Below are 13,878 nucleotides of genomic sequence, written 5' to 3' on the forward strand. Positions count from 1 at the left end.
TGTAATATGCTGGGTGATTATATCCGTGGTTATAGTTATAGCTCGATGTAGCTTATTCGGACTTATACAGTGTGTAAATGTAATATTCGTGTCTTGAAAGAAATTTTAAAGGTTGGAAATTAAACTCCAAGGTTTATGGGCTAAGGTTAAATTAATGATTTTCAGTTGCATTGTGTAGTCAAGCCTATGTGGGATAGGGTGACGTGGGTTCACCCCCGAGTACGTGTGTGGTAAGATAGAACAGTGATTTGATGGCTTGGAAACAACTCTTGGCACGTTCGAGGACGGACATATGTTTAAGTGGGGGAGAATGTAACGATCCGGCCGGTCGTTTTGAGTATTACAACCCCGCTTCCCCCTTTAATGCTCAAATTGTACTTTACAGTTGTTGTATGAATTGCTGGGGTAATTGGTTCGGGTCTGGTGAGATTTTGAAATGAATTGGAATACTTAGTTCCAAGGTTTAAAGCTTAAGTTAAAATAGTGACCGAATGTCGACTTATGTATGAACGACCTCGGAATTTAATTCCGATGATTTTAATAGCTCCGTATGGTTATTTTGGACTTAGGAGCGTGTCCGGAAAATTATTTGGAAGTCCGTAGTGAAATTAGGCTTGAAATGCCGAAAGTTGAATTTTTGGGAAGTTTGACCGGGGAGTTGACTTTTTGATATCAAGGTCGGAATCTGATTCTGGAAATTGGAATAGCTCCGTTATGTCGTTTATGACTTGTGTGCAAAATTTGAGGTCACTCAGACGTGAATTGATAGGTTCCGGAGTCGTTTGTAGAAACTAGAAATTTCAAAGTTCATTAGGCTTGAATTGGAGTGTAATTCATGGTTTTAGTGTTGTTTGAGGTGATTTAAGGGTTCGACTAAGTCTGTATCATGTTTTAGGACTTGTTGGTATATTTGGTTGAGGTCCCAAGGGGCTTGGGTGAATTTTGGATGTTTAACGGATCTTTTTTGGCCTTGGCGAGATTGCTGATATCTGTTGCTGCATTTTTCGGATTTTCTCTTTCGCGTTCGCGAGTGGGCCCTCGCGTTCGCGAAGAGGAATTTGTGGTAGGCAGGATTTACTCTTCGCGTTCGCGAGGAGGTCTCGCGTTCGCGAAGAGAAGCTGGGTTGTGCATCGCGTTCGCGTATGGGGTATCGCGTTCGCGAAGGGAAACATAGTGGGCATGGACTTTTGCCTTCGCGTTCGCGAAGAAGGGTTCCGTAAAGCATCGCGTTTGCGAACAGTGTCTCGCATTCGCGAAGAGTAAATGTTGGGAAGCACATTTTGTGCTTCGCGAACGCGAGGGACCTGCCGCGTTCGCGAAGAAGAGAGGTCTGGACAGAAAGTTTAAGTTTAGAAAATGAGACTTCGTCCCATTTTCCATTTTTAACGATTTGGAGCTCGGATTGTGGCGATTTTTTGGGAGATTTTCAGAGAAAATAATGGGGTAAGTGTTCTTAACTCAATATTGATTAAATTACCCGAATCCATGGTTGTTTTTAGCATTTAATTGATGAATTAAGTTGGAAAAATTTGTGAAAACCCTCTTGGTTTAATTTGGAGATTTGAGGGTCGAGTTGGTGACGGATTTGAGTAAAATTTATATGGTTGGACTCGTGGTTGAATGGGTGTTAATATTTTATAACTTTCGTCGGATTCCGAGATGCGGGCCCCACAGGTGATTTTTGGGGCGTAATTTCGGATTTTGTGGAATTATTAGTATTTTGATATGGAATTAATTCCTATAAAATTTTTGGGCTGAATCAAATTAATTGTGACTAGATTCGAACCGTTTGGAAGTTGATACACGCAGAGTGGAATTGCTGGAGCATTGCTTAACTTGCTCGATATTGAATTTGTCTTGTTCGAGGTAAGTAACTCTTCTAATCTTGGAGTTGAGGGTATGAACCCTGAATATATGTATTTTGTGAATTGTTGGTAGGTGATGCACATGCTAGGTGACGGGCGTGTGGGCGTGCACTATAGAAATTGTGACGTAATTTTTTATGTAGAATTTTATAGTTAAATAATCTTGACATTTTCCATGCGGTTTTATGTGTTAAAGAAATTGAGCTGAAAAGCATATTAGAAATCATGTTGAGGCCATGTGCCAGTATTATTGGGACCCTCAGAGGTCATATTGCTGTGAATTATTGTGTTAAATTGAAAATTCATACTCAGTCATATTCATTTCATTGCATATGATAACTCAATTTTATGACTCTATTTTGATGCATATAAATGTTTGGGCCGAATGCCCTGTTTTACTGAGATGCCCGAGTGGTTTGAGAGGTTTATGACTGAGTGAGGCCGAGGGCCTGATTTATGTTGCATATTTATGGGATCGGACTGCATGCCGCAGCATACTGTATATTTATGGGATTGTGCTGCACGCCGCAGCATGTTTGATATCGGCTGAGGGCCTGATTTGTGAGGATGAGTGTGGATTAGGGCTGCCCGCCTGCAGCATATTTATGACTGAGTGAGGCCGAGGGCCTGATTTGTGAGGATGAGTGTGGATCGGGGCTGCCCGCCTGTAGCATACTTTATTATTATAGCACGTGAGTTGTTCGTGCAGCACGTGAGTTGTCCGTGCAGATTATAGCGCTTGGGCTGTAGGAGCCCCTCCGGTGTCTGTAAACACCCCAATGTGGATAGGTACCTAATGAGTGCGAGTGCCAAGTGCCGAGTGCTGAGTGACAGGGAGGCATGAGTGATTGTGAGGTATGCCCGAGTGGCAAGAGTGATTGGGAGGTGTGCCCGAGTGGCAAGAGTGATTGGGAGGTATGTCCGAGTGGCACGAGTGACTGTGAGGTTTTGTCCGAGGGGCTGTATATGAGTGATGTTCTGCCCGAGGGGCTGTTTATGATCTTATCATTGAGTTGCGTTGCATTGGCATGCACACATGACATACATGCATAGAGATATGTTTCCTCGTGCTGTACTGCATCACATCATTCACGATTTTTCACACATTGTTGACAGATGGGCATAGTGATACATTTGTTTTTACACGGGTTATTCGGAAGGAAAATGAAACATCTTATTTATTATTGACAAGATTTTGGGAGAAATTTATTGTTTTCAAACTATTCATATTTTTGGCAACTCCAGCAAACGATTTGTTTTTTTTTTCACTGATGTATTTGAAAGAAAGAACTACTATTTTTGAAATCATGATTTGACTGAGTATTTTATCCCTGAGTTACTTCTGGAATTATTTGCTTTATGTTGTAATGGATTATTGTGGACTATTAATTTTGGACCCGACCTTGGTGGAAGCTCGTCACTACTTTTAACCTACGACTAGGTTTGTTACTTACTTAGTACATGGGGTCGGTTGTACTGATACTACATTTCTGCACATTGCGTGCAGATGTTGGCTGCTGTTGTTGCTGTGCTCAATGGTTGCGGGACTTGAAGATGTACCTGTGTTCCTGTTGTAGCTGCCTTTTGTTCAGGGTAGCCTTAGATTTATAAAAGCTCTGTTTATGCATTATTCAAACACACTATGTATTATTTCATTTCCGCTTTGTATATTCTATTCTTAGAAGCTCATGATTTGTACTATCAGTTCTTGGGGAATGTATAAGATTAAGATAATTATTTACTTAAATTTCTTTAATAATTGTTATTGGAATTGAATAGTTGAAAGTTGGCTTACCTAGCGGGTTGGGTTAGGTGCCATCACGACTAGTTGGATTTTGGGTCGTGACATCTAAGGAGAAAGTTCCTCTGGAATTAAGTCATTCGCTTTCTTAATAGTCCATACTAAAAGAGTTAAAAGGGATGGTGAGTGGGTTCATTCTATAGCATAAAATTCTGTAATAACAAAAACGTTGAGCTCTACTGCAGAGGCTATGGATGGCAAGCGGAGCGGTGCGGTATGGGTGCAGTGCGGGTTCTGTATAGAACCATAAAATTTTAACCCGCCCCGTCCCATCTCGCATGGAACTTCCACCCACATCCACGCGCACCACATACACACCCGTATCCACCAGCCCCGCTTTAGTTTTTAATTTTATTTTTATTATATTATTATTTTGTTATTTTGTTAGTTTGTTACTTTACAAATGTTTTTGGCTAAAATTATCCATGTCAGTTAAGAATTTACGTTTGAGTGCAACTGCTTTGTTTAGTTTCTCCAATATATTGCATAGGATTAAAAATAGACAAAAGTCTAAAAATAATAATAAGGATATTTAGAAATTAAATTCTTTATACAAATATTTTGAAGTAGTAAAATTATATAAAAGTAGTAAGTAAATATGAAACTAATTTGTATGCATAAAGATTTGAGTGGCTTCCATACTCCATTATAGATTAGATTCAGTACACCATGCAATAAAACAATGATAATCCTTGTAAATTGTTTGTTACGAATTACTTCTTAAAACAATTACAAATTAGGCTAATAAATTTAGGACCGTTTATTATGATAACCAGAAAACCTTTCTAATGCAGACAAACATATACTTTGACAGGAACACCAAAACTTAATATCGCAAAAGTAAACCGAAGATATCACTGAAATGTTGTAATTTTATAAAAATTTAAGCTCTAACCCCACACCCGCATAAATTTTTTTTTTTTTTAAATTTCAACCCACCCCGCCCCGCACCCGCATATATTTATTGCTTGTGGATTTTGGTCTACATTTACATCATCGTGCTCTTCTTCTATACGGAGTTACTCATATTGTTACAGGGCTATAAAATTAAGGTTGAGATTCAATTTCTGTACCTTTACATGCAGCTTGAATTACTGGAGAGCTACTGAAGTTTATGTTGGTTGTTATTTGGTATGCATATTTGCCTTGGCCTTTGGCATACAAAACTTGGCGCCTGGTTAGAGTTTTAGAGGTGCTACTGTAAGGTTTTACCCTTGACTTGTGGATACACATACCACAGTTCGTTGGAAGCTTGATGATTTACTTGATGTAATAGCTAGAATGCTCTTTGTAGTTAGTAGTAGCTTTAATTCTTTTAGCTTTGATTTTGGACATGTTGTAAACATTGGATCCTATTTTATTTTGGATTATACATATAATAGCTACTAGGCACGTTGCCTAGTGATATACTCCCTCCGTTCCTATTTATGTGAACCTGTTTAAGAAAAAATGAAGAGTTTTAGAATTTGTGGTTCTAAATAAGTCAAAAAAAGGCACAGACTATTTGTGTGGTTATAAAAATTTCTCATTGCTAAAAAACGTCTTTCTACCTTTCTTCCCTTTGGTTTTAGATATTGCTATTTAAGTTCTTTCTAGCCCATACAAGAGTTAGCAAGAACAGTATTTTAATGCCCTAGTCATGACTCATGAGACAAATCCGCTTATATTCGTGCGTATTATCATAGTCAACAAATACAACAGTTTTGGGCACAAAATACCGAATTAAGATGGCAGAGACTATTCTTAGACCTTTGAAGAGAGTACAAGTTAAACTAGCAGGAGCAGGTCAAAACCATCATTTTCTCTTTCTTGCAGGAAGAGTTCAGTATGTCAGTAGCACCATTAATCAAGTTATATAAACATTCCTCGGAGTGTCTGCAGTACTTTAGATAAACTCAGGCAACTTTGTGTGGAGGGAATCCTTTAACGGTAGGAAAATTCACCTTGTTAGATTGGTATACTATTTTTCTTCCAAATTCCTTTAGGTACAAATGACTTTTTTTCCAAATATATTCACCTTCACACCACTTTGGAAACAAATAGTGGTATTTCTCTTAATTGGAGAGGAATTTGCAATACTAAGAGGAATTTGCAATACTAAACCCACTGTAGATAAAGTAACAAAATGGTTCATAGGGAATAATGTAAGTGTTTGTTTTGGGGGAAAAGGGTCAAACTAGCACTATTTTTCGCTAAATGGTTTAAAATTACCCTTCGTTTACAATATGTGGGTCCCACTTATAATGCGTTGGCAATATATTATTGGGCCACATGGCTCATTGTTTCAGTTATTACATCCAGATATAATATAACCACCTCAATTATTTTGATCCACCCTAATTATATTCTAACCTCGGTTAAAAAATAAAAAACTTTAATGATAGAGGTAGTTTTGAAGCAGTAGTACCATTAATCAAGTTATGCAGACATTCCTCATTGTGTCTGCAATACTTTACATTAACTCAGGCAACTTTCTGTAAAGAGAATCCTCTAACGGTAGAAAAATTCACCTTGTTAGATTGATACACTGTTTTTCTTCCAAATTCCTTTAGGTGCAAATTGCTTTTTTCCAAATATATTCACCCTCACACCACTTTGGACGAAAATAGTAGTATTTCTCTTAATTGGAGAGGAATTTGCAATACTAAACCTGCTCTAAATAAAGTAACAAAATGTTTCATAGGGAACAGTGGTAGTGTTTGTTTTGTGAACTATTGGGGGGGCTGATAAGAAAACCTAATCTTGCCCTGCGACATCCCTAATCAGTTTGGTTATTTTACTGTCATGTAGTAGATGGATAATTCTGCTTTTTGTGGTTGTACTTTTAGTAATATTGTATACGGGTGGAAATTGGGGATAACGCATGCCCCAATTTTTCGGTGAATCAAACGAAGTAATATCCTAAATATATGGTATCGAAATCGAAGTTGGGAAGTCTTTGTATCGAGGCCCGTGAAAAGTGAACGGAATGCTCGCCATCGGACCTGATTAGACGATGCACCCCGGACTCGGGACAAGTTTTGAGACTTCGAAAAACACAATGAACAGTTATAAGCGACAAATAGAGGGTCGTGATATCCGCAACCGACCGAATATCACGGTACGGATCTCGCTCGATGACGGTTACAGATCAATAATTAACGAGAGAGGAATTTTTTTACCCTTTTTAGACTTGTACTAGGTATGAAACTCTCCTACTATATAAAGTGAAAGTTTTTTCTTTGATAACACACATTGTAACACACATACCAAGGCAATACGAATTCATTTTTCTGCTTTTTGGCTATTGTAAAGTTCTTACTTCATTGTTGTTCTTCATTCATAATTGGCTTCGAACCAAAGGTCCGATCGAGGGCACAACTACCGTCCAACCTAAGTTCGAATTGGGCCGTAACATTGCGACTGGTTTGATTATTCATTGTCTTTAACTCATTTATCCAATATTTTTGACTATTTGTGTTGAATAAATCCACATATCCTTAAAATCGCGTACATATTTAATTGTTATCCGTTTTAAGGGTAAACAATTTGGCGCCCACCGTGGGGCTAAGGATAATAGTGGTGATTTGATACAAATCTCTATAACACACTTTATTTTACGCTTATTCTTTAAAGACTTAATTTCAGGTTAATTTAAAAAATGTCAAATTCTCAGTCTACCCACTTGAACGTTGACGCTGAGTCTGGCAATCATGGAGAAAACAACAATCCGGTGCCTAGCAACGAGGTACCTCTTGCTGATCCCAACGGAGTCCCAGTTGCCGATCCGGTCGATGCTAACTTACAGGTGGCTGTGGATGTCAACCTGCCAACTGATCCCGAGAACAACGTTCATATGGGACCCCGACCAACGGCTCGAGAAGTGCCCAAAGGCGAAGGTGATGGGGTTAGCCTATAGTTAATCTTCGAAATATTGTAGGCTCAACAGGCGGCGATACCGCAGCTGCAGAATCAAAGCCACGCCCCAACAGAGTTAAGCCTGAACTGTCCCGGGAGAACATCCGAAGGAATGAACATATCACCGAGAGACCGGGTGAAGCTGAGTTCGGGGTTAGTCCCGAAGTAATGAAAATGCTTGAAGCATTAACGAAGAGGGTGGAATCAGATGAAAAGAATATTGAGGCCAATGGCAAGAAGATGGAAACATACAATTCCAGGGCCAGTCAAATCCCAATTCCAGGGCCAGTCAAATCCCGGGAACACCCCCGATATTAAAGGGGCCGGATTCCAAGAAGTTTATCCAGAAGCCTTTTTCCTATGAGCACGGCACCGAAGTCGATCCCTAAGAGGTTTTGTATGCCCTACGTCCCAAAATATAACGGAACCACGGATCCGAATGAGCATGTGGCCTCCTACATATGCGCAATTAAAGGGAACGACTTAGAAGATGATGAAATCAAGTCGGTGTTACTGAAGAAGTTCGGGGAAACTTTGTCCAAAGGAGAAATAATATGGTATCACAACTTACTCCCAAATTCCATTGAATCGTTTGCTATTCTTGCGGATGCTTTCGTGAATTCCCATGCCGGTGTCATCAAGCTCAAGACCAAAAAGTTGGACCTTTTCAAGGTTAAATAAAGAGACAACGAGATGTTCAGGGAGTTCATGTCTAGGTTCCAGATGGAACGGATGGACCTGCCTCTGGTCACAGATGATTGGGCCGTTCAGGCATATACTCAAGGACTTAACCCCCGAAGTTCCTTGGCTTCACAGCAACTAAAACAAAATTTGGTAGAGTACCCGGCGGTAACTTGGGACGACGTCCACAACAGGTACCAGTCAAATATCAAAGTCGAGGACGACCAACTTGGAGCCCCTTCTGGGTCTGTTTATCCCATCAGGGCCGAGTATAGGTCCAAGAGAGCCATCGATCATGAGCCAAGGCTGGTACGGGATCGGTTCCAACCATACATCGCGGATCGAATGGGAAATAGGTCCGGGCATCAGCGCACGAGGAACGAAAGGCAAGGCGATCGAGGGCCCACTAGCTGAGGTCTGATGAGGAAAAATGGTTTCGATAGGCTGCTCGGGGGTAGGGAAGCACAAAGATTATCAGAGTATAATTTTAATGTTGATGCTGCCAGCATCGTGCCGACGAGCGCAAAACACACACTTAAATATGCTCGCTAGTCGAATATAGTTTAATATAATATCGTATCCACATGGATTGAAGTTAAACAATATTTTCATAGTTTATAGCTTGATTGCAATTCAAGATGATCAACCGTTGAGAATTATGTGATTAAAACTAAAATTAACTAAGAGTCTACACTATTGATTAATGACAATCGACACAAGTAATGAGAAAAGAAGGTTATCAGTAGGGGAAAATAGGGTTTTGATAGGATAGGTGTAGATAATTATTTGGGATTTAACTCTAGATAATTTACTTCTAATGTTCAAGCGAGTCTCTCAAATTCACTCAGTTAATAGTTCAACCGTTTAGTAGAAACTCCTCTCTCGATTAAGTCTCAACCTCACAAGATGAACTAAATTAAGCTCGGTGAAGATGTGCAAGAATTCGTAGTGGATTGGTCTTTAGGAGAAACTCTCTTGATTATCCCCCTAACCAAGTTTAATCAACAATTCAACTAGCATCTTTCGATTACTAAGAAGAATCAATGACTTCAACCAACAAAATAGAATGCAAAAATATCACATATTATGCCTCTCTCGATTACATGAACAAGTGAATATAGATGCAACGATTAAAACATCCAAAACAATTCAATACATAACACTAGAGTTACAATCTACAAACAAATATCAATACACCAAATCCATCAAACCCTAAAAGAGAACTACTCCATAGATTTGGAGCAATTCATTACAAATATGTTTAAGTTAAAGGAAAACATAAAATGATCCAAATTAGTGTCTTGAGTGAGGATTGAATGATGAAATCCTTGTGCTTTTATTTTTCTCCACCTCCTCCTTAGCTTCCTTAGGTCTTAGATGTGACAAAAGTCCAGAAAATAACATTTTCCATGTATATATACCAAGTTGGGTCGGACCAGGACGAAAAAACCTTTTCCTGCGCGAAATAGGACATTGGCTCTGTAAAAATTGCACAGGCGTGCCGCATGCAGCGACGCGCTAGGCGGGGCGGCAGTGGGAAACTTCAGATAGCTTGTAATTTGACTGGAGAAGAAATTTGCACAAATGCGGTGCCCTACGTGCCGCTCCATGCGACGAGGTTTAGAAAATTCTCAGAGTACAAATGTTTTCTTAATTTTTGATATCCAGATGTGGTTTTCGACCCCCGAATGTGATCCCGACATAATCCCTTGGGCTTTTACTCAGACTTCAAAGCTCCAAATAGCTCGAATTCATTCTGTAACATCTACATAGATTGGAATCACTCCTACAAGCCATAAAACACACAATTAGTGTAAAACACTAGCGATTAAAGCTCAAACTCAATTAAAGTGCAGTAAATTAGAGTGCAATAAACGACTAAAATACGTAATTATTGCCTAACATCAATGCCCCATACTTAAACCATTGCTCGTCCTCGAGCAATCAAATTACACTCTATATAGACACGACCTTTTTAAACAATTCTCCTCATTACACCAAGAATTTTTAAAATAAACTAAGCACAATAGTGCAACATCTTCAACTCAAGATTTGACTCACAAACACCATGCATTTTTCACAACCCGCTCACTTACTCTAACACAGAGGTCAATGACATTACCCTTTCTTCATGAATCAAGTGCCCTCACATAATAATACAGAATAGTTCCACACACAATAATGTTTAAGAAAAATTAGGAACTCAAGATAGAGAGAATTCGTTCACTCTCCGAAACAATATTCATATGCCACAAAAGATGAACCATAGGCTTGCCCGTAGTGTACTACTCTACTAATTGCATTTATTCAGTCAAGGATCAAGTAAGACTTTAAGTGGTTGTAATGTAGGCTGCCGGACGGGTAGGATATATTTGGATATAAGAGTGACTAAACCTCTCTAAGTACTTTAATACATAATTAATCATTCAAAACCAGATACTTATGTCAAACCAAACTCCACCTTCACAATAATATACATTAACTCTCTACTTCTTTAAGCACAATTACATCAAGAGTTACCACTTATCAATGAATATTTTTCACCACAATACAACTATTTTTTTTCTTTTTCGATTCAAGTGGCCCTTACTTTTTCAAAACAGTACACCTTTATCCTTATTTCATTAGTTTCACTCAAAAGCCAAACCAACCACCCCACACTTCAACTTTTACAAAGTTTATAACAATTTCAAGTGCTCATGAGAGGTACAAGGTTCAAATAAATGGTCAATTCAAACAAAAGGGTAAGGCTTCCAATGTGGCTGCGAAAGAAACATGATTACATGCTCAAAGGGGTTAACTAAGATACATCACAATTAGGTGGGTACCATCATATCATTGGCTCAACAAAGAAATGCCTATATCACTTCCAAGACTGAATAAAACTACTGTTTCGCTTTGCAAACACACGGGGCAAGTTCTAGACATCAAATGCAATGCACAGAATAACATAAAACCTAGCACACACGTGGTACATAACTCACTTAGGATCGGACTCATCAAGACACTCTAGTCAAAACAGTTAAGCAAAGTCAAGATCATATAATTTAAGGTACTTATGCAAGAGTCACAAACTAAGCCTAAGAATTACAACTAAAACACTCGCTATTCTCAAGGTATAATAAAGTCAAGAGATATTGCATTCAATTCAAATCACAGCACAAGGATCCCTACTACTAACAAAAGTAAAAACTAACTAAACTCGATTCAAACAAAACCCTTGGCAAAGAACCGTTGCACAAAGAAAAACCAAGGGAGAATTATTACACTACCTAACAAAAGAAAATCTTTTTGGTATTTTTTCTTTGACTTACTCCCTCAAGAAACCTGTCGATGATATCTATCGTCGGGAAAAATCTAAAATTTTAAATTTTAATGGTTTTTTCAAGGTTTTTTTCTATCTCTAACTACTACAAGAAGAAACTAATACTAACATACATACAACATACAAATATCCCCCACCCCACACTTTAAGTTGTGGAATGTCCCCATGACACAATTAAAAAGCATAAGGTAGAGGAAACTTTTATGAATCTTTAGTTGGGGTATGAGTCGAAGTCGGGATCCATTCTTCTCGCCCGAACTAGTGCACACATCCATGCAGACAACTTTTTCTCAGCCTTATTGGGGGTACACCCCACACTTATCACTCTCACTTACTGTAGCTTTTTCTTTCGAGTTCTTCACTTTCCACTCAACACTTACAGCTGGCTTCTCCTTTTTCACCCTCATTTCCACATTCATCTCAAAAGTCACAGTCTCCTCACCCACTCTAAGCATGAGTTTTCTATCGTGTATATCCAGTATAGCTCTACCCGTTGCTAAGAATGGTCTTCCTAGGATGAGGGGGACCTCCTTATTCTCTTCCATATTCACCACTATAAAGTCTACAGAGAATACGAACTTATGTACCCGCACTAAGACATCTTCAACTATCCTCTTAGGTATCAAAGTTGTTTGGTCTGCCAGGTGCAAAGATATTGATATAGACCTTATCTCTCAAATATCATTCTCTAGCTTCCTGTAAATAGACAAAGCCATTAGATTAATTGAGGCACCAAAATCACATAAAGATTTATCAAAGTTAAGAGTGCCCAAAGAGCAAGGTATAGTAAAAGTCTCTGGATGTCCACACTTTTGTGGGAGTTTGTTTTGCAAGATTGCACTACAATGCTCTGTGAGATTGACCACCGAGGTCTCTTCTATCTTTCTCTTCTTTGTAAGGATCTCCTTCAAGAATTTAGCATACGCTGGAATTTGTGAGAGAACTTCTATGAATGACAAATTTACATTAACCTGTCTCAGCATATCTAGAAATCTCTCAAACTGCTTGTCCAGCTTTTCTCTATAGAGCTTTTAGGGAAAAGGTAGAGCACGGATGTGCTTGCTCTATTCATTAGATTCCTTCCTTCTTGAAGTATCTTTCTTCTTCTTTTTATCAGCTCCCTTCTTGCCTTTCTTCTTATTATCTACTTCATTTTTCTGCTTCTCCCCACTTTCTTTTTCAGGTACCACCTTTTTTGGATTGGAGTGGGATCCTTCACCACTTGCCCGCTTCTCAAGGTCACAACATTTACCGTTTCTTTGGGATTTCTCTCAGTATCAGCTGGGAGAGTTCCTGGAATTCTCTCAGACAATATAGTTGAAATTTGTCCCATTTGCTTCTCTAAATTTCGAATTGCTGCCGCATGAGCATCTAGCCTCTCATATGTCTTGACAATGAAGGCTTTCATCATATCTTCTAGACCAGGCTGATTGGATTATTGAGGCTGAAACTACTGCCTCTACTGATTTTGGAAGCCTGGAGCTCCTTATCCCTGTAATCTGGGGTTGTTTTGTTGCCATACATTTTCACTACCCCCGAGTGAACTCCATAAAAAATCGGGGTGGTTCTGGCCCATTACATTGAAGTTATAATTCCCTACACCATTAATTTCCTCAGTTGAGGCTTGACACTCATGAGTAAGGTGTCCTCTTCCACAAATATCACATGCTGCATGAGGTTCACTTTGTATTGAGGCTAAGGTCAACTTCCATATTTCTTTGGCCATGGCATCAAGATGTACCTGCATAGATGTATTAGCATCAACTTGGTGAACACCAGTTAATATTTTTCTTTCAGCACTCTCAGAGGGAACTGGTTTACATCTTCAGATAACTCATCAAGAATTGTGACTATCTCCTCTGGAGTCTTTTTCTTTAATAGGCCTCCAACTGCATTACTCAATGTTCTCTGTAAGGCCGGTGTCAATCCATCCCAAAAATCCTGGAATTGCATCTAGAGTTCAATTTCACTATGTTGACACTTTCGAACTAATTCCTTAAACTTCTCCCAGGCTTCAAACACAGTTTTAATATCTTTCTGGTAGAAGTTATGGATTTCTCTTCTAAACTTGCCCGTTTTAGCTGAGGAGAAATTATCAAGAAATGTCTTGGTCATCTCCTCCCATGTTCTAATTGATCCCTAGGGCAAGCTTCGAAGCCATTGTTTTGCATCGTTGTATTGAAAGGTGTTCATAATCTTCCCAAAGTCCATTAGATGGTTGTTTAGATCTTTATTCATCTTTCCTCTGAAGACACAATAGTTCTGAAGGGTTTGGAGCAACCCTTGCTTCAACACGAAATTGTTAGCT

The 13,878-nt window shown here is 39.0% G+C and overlaps 1 non-coding gene across 1 annotated transcript; it reads left to right on the forward strand.

Annotated features, from left to right (window-relative positions):
* Positions 1 to 13,533: 13,533 nt before the first annotated feature.
* On the forward strand, positions 13,534 to 13,640 carry LOC142173959 (small nucleolar RNA R71). Its single transcript, XR_012703323.1, has one exon. It is a non-coding gene; the product is annotated as a small nucleolar RNA R71 (small nucleolar RNA).
* The last annotated feature ends 238 nt before the right edge of the window (positions 13,641 to 13,878 follow it).

The sequence above is a fragment of the Nicotiana tabacum genome, chromosome 19, assembly GCF_000715075.1.
Source record: "Nicotiana tabacum cultivar K326 chromosome 19, ASM71507v2, whole genome shotgun sequence".
Lineage (NCBI taxonomy): Eukaryota > Viridiplantae > Streptophyta > Magnoliopsida > Solanales > Solanaceae > Nicotiana > Nicotiana tabacum.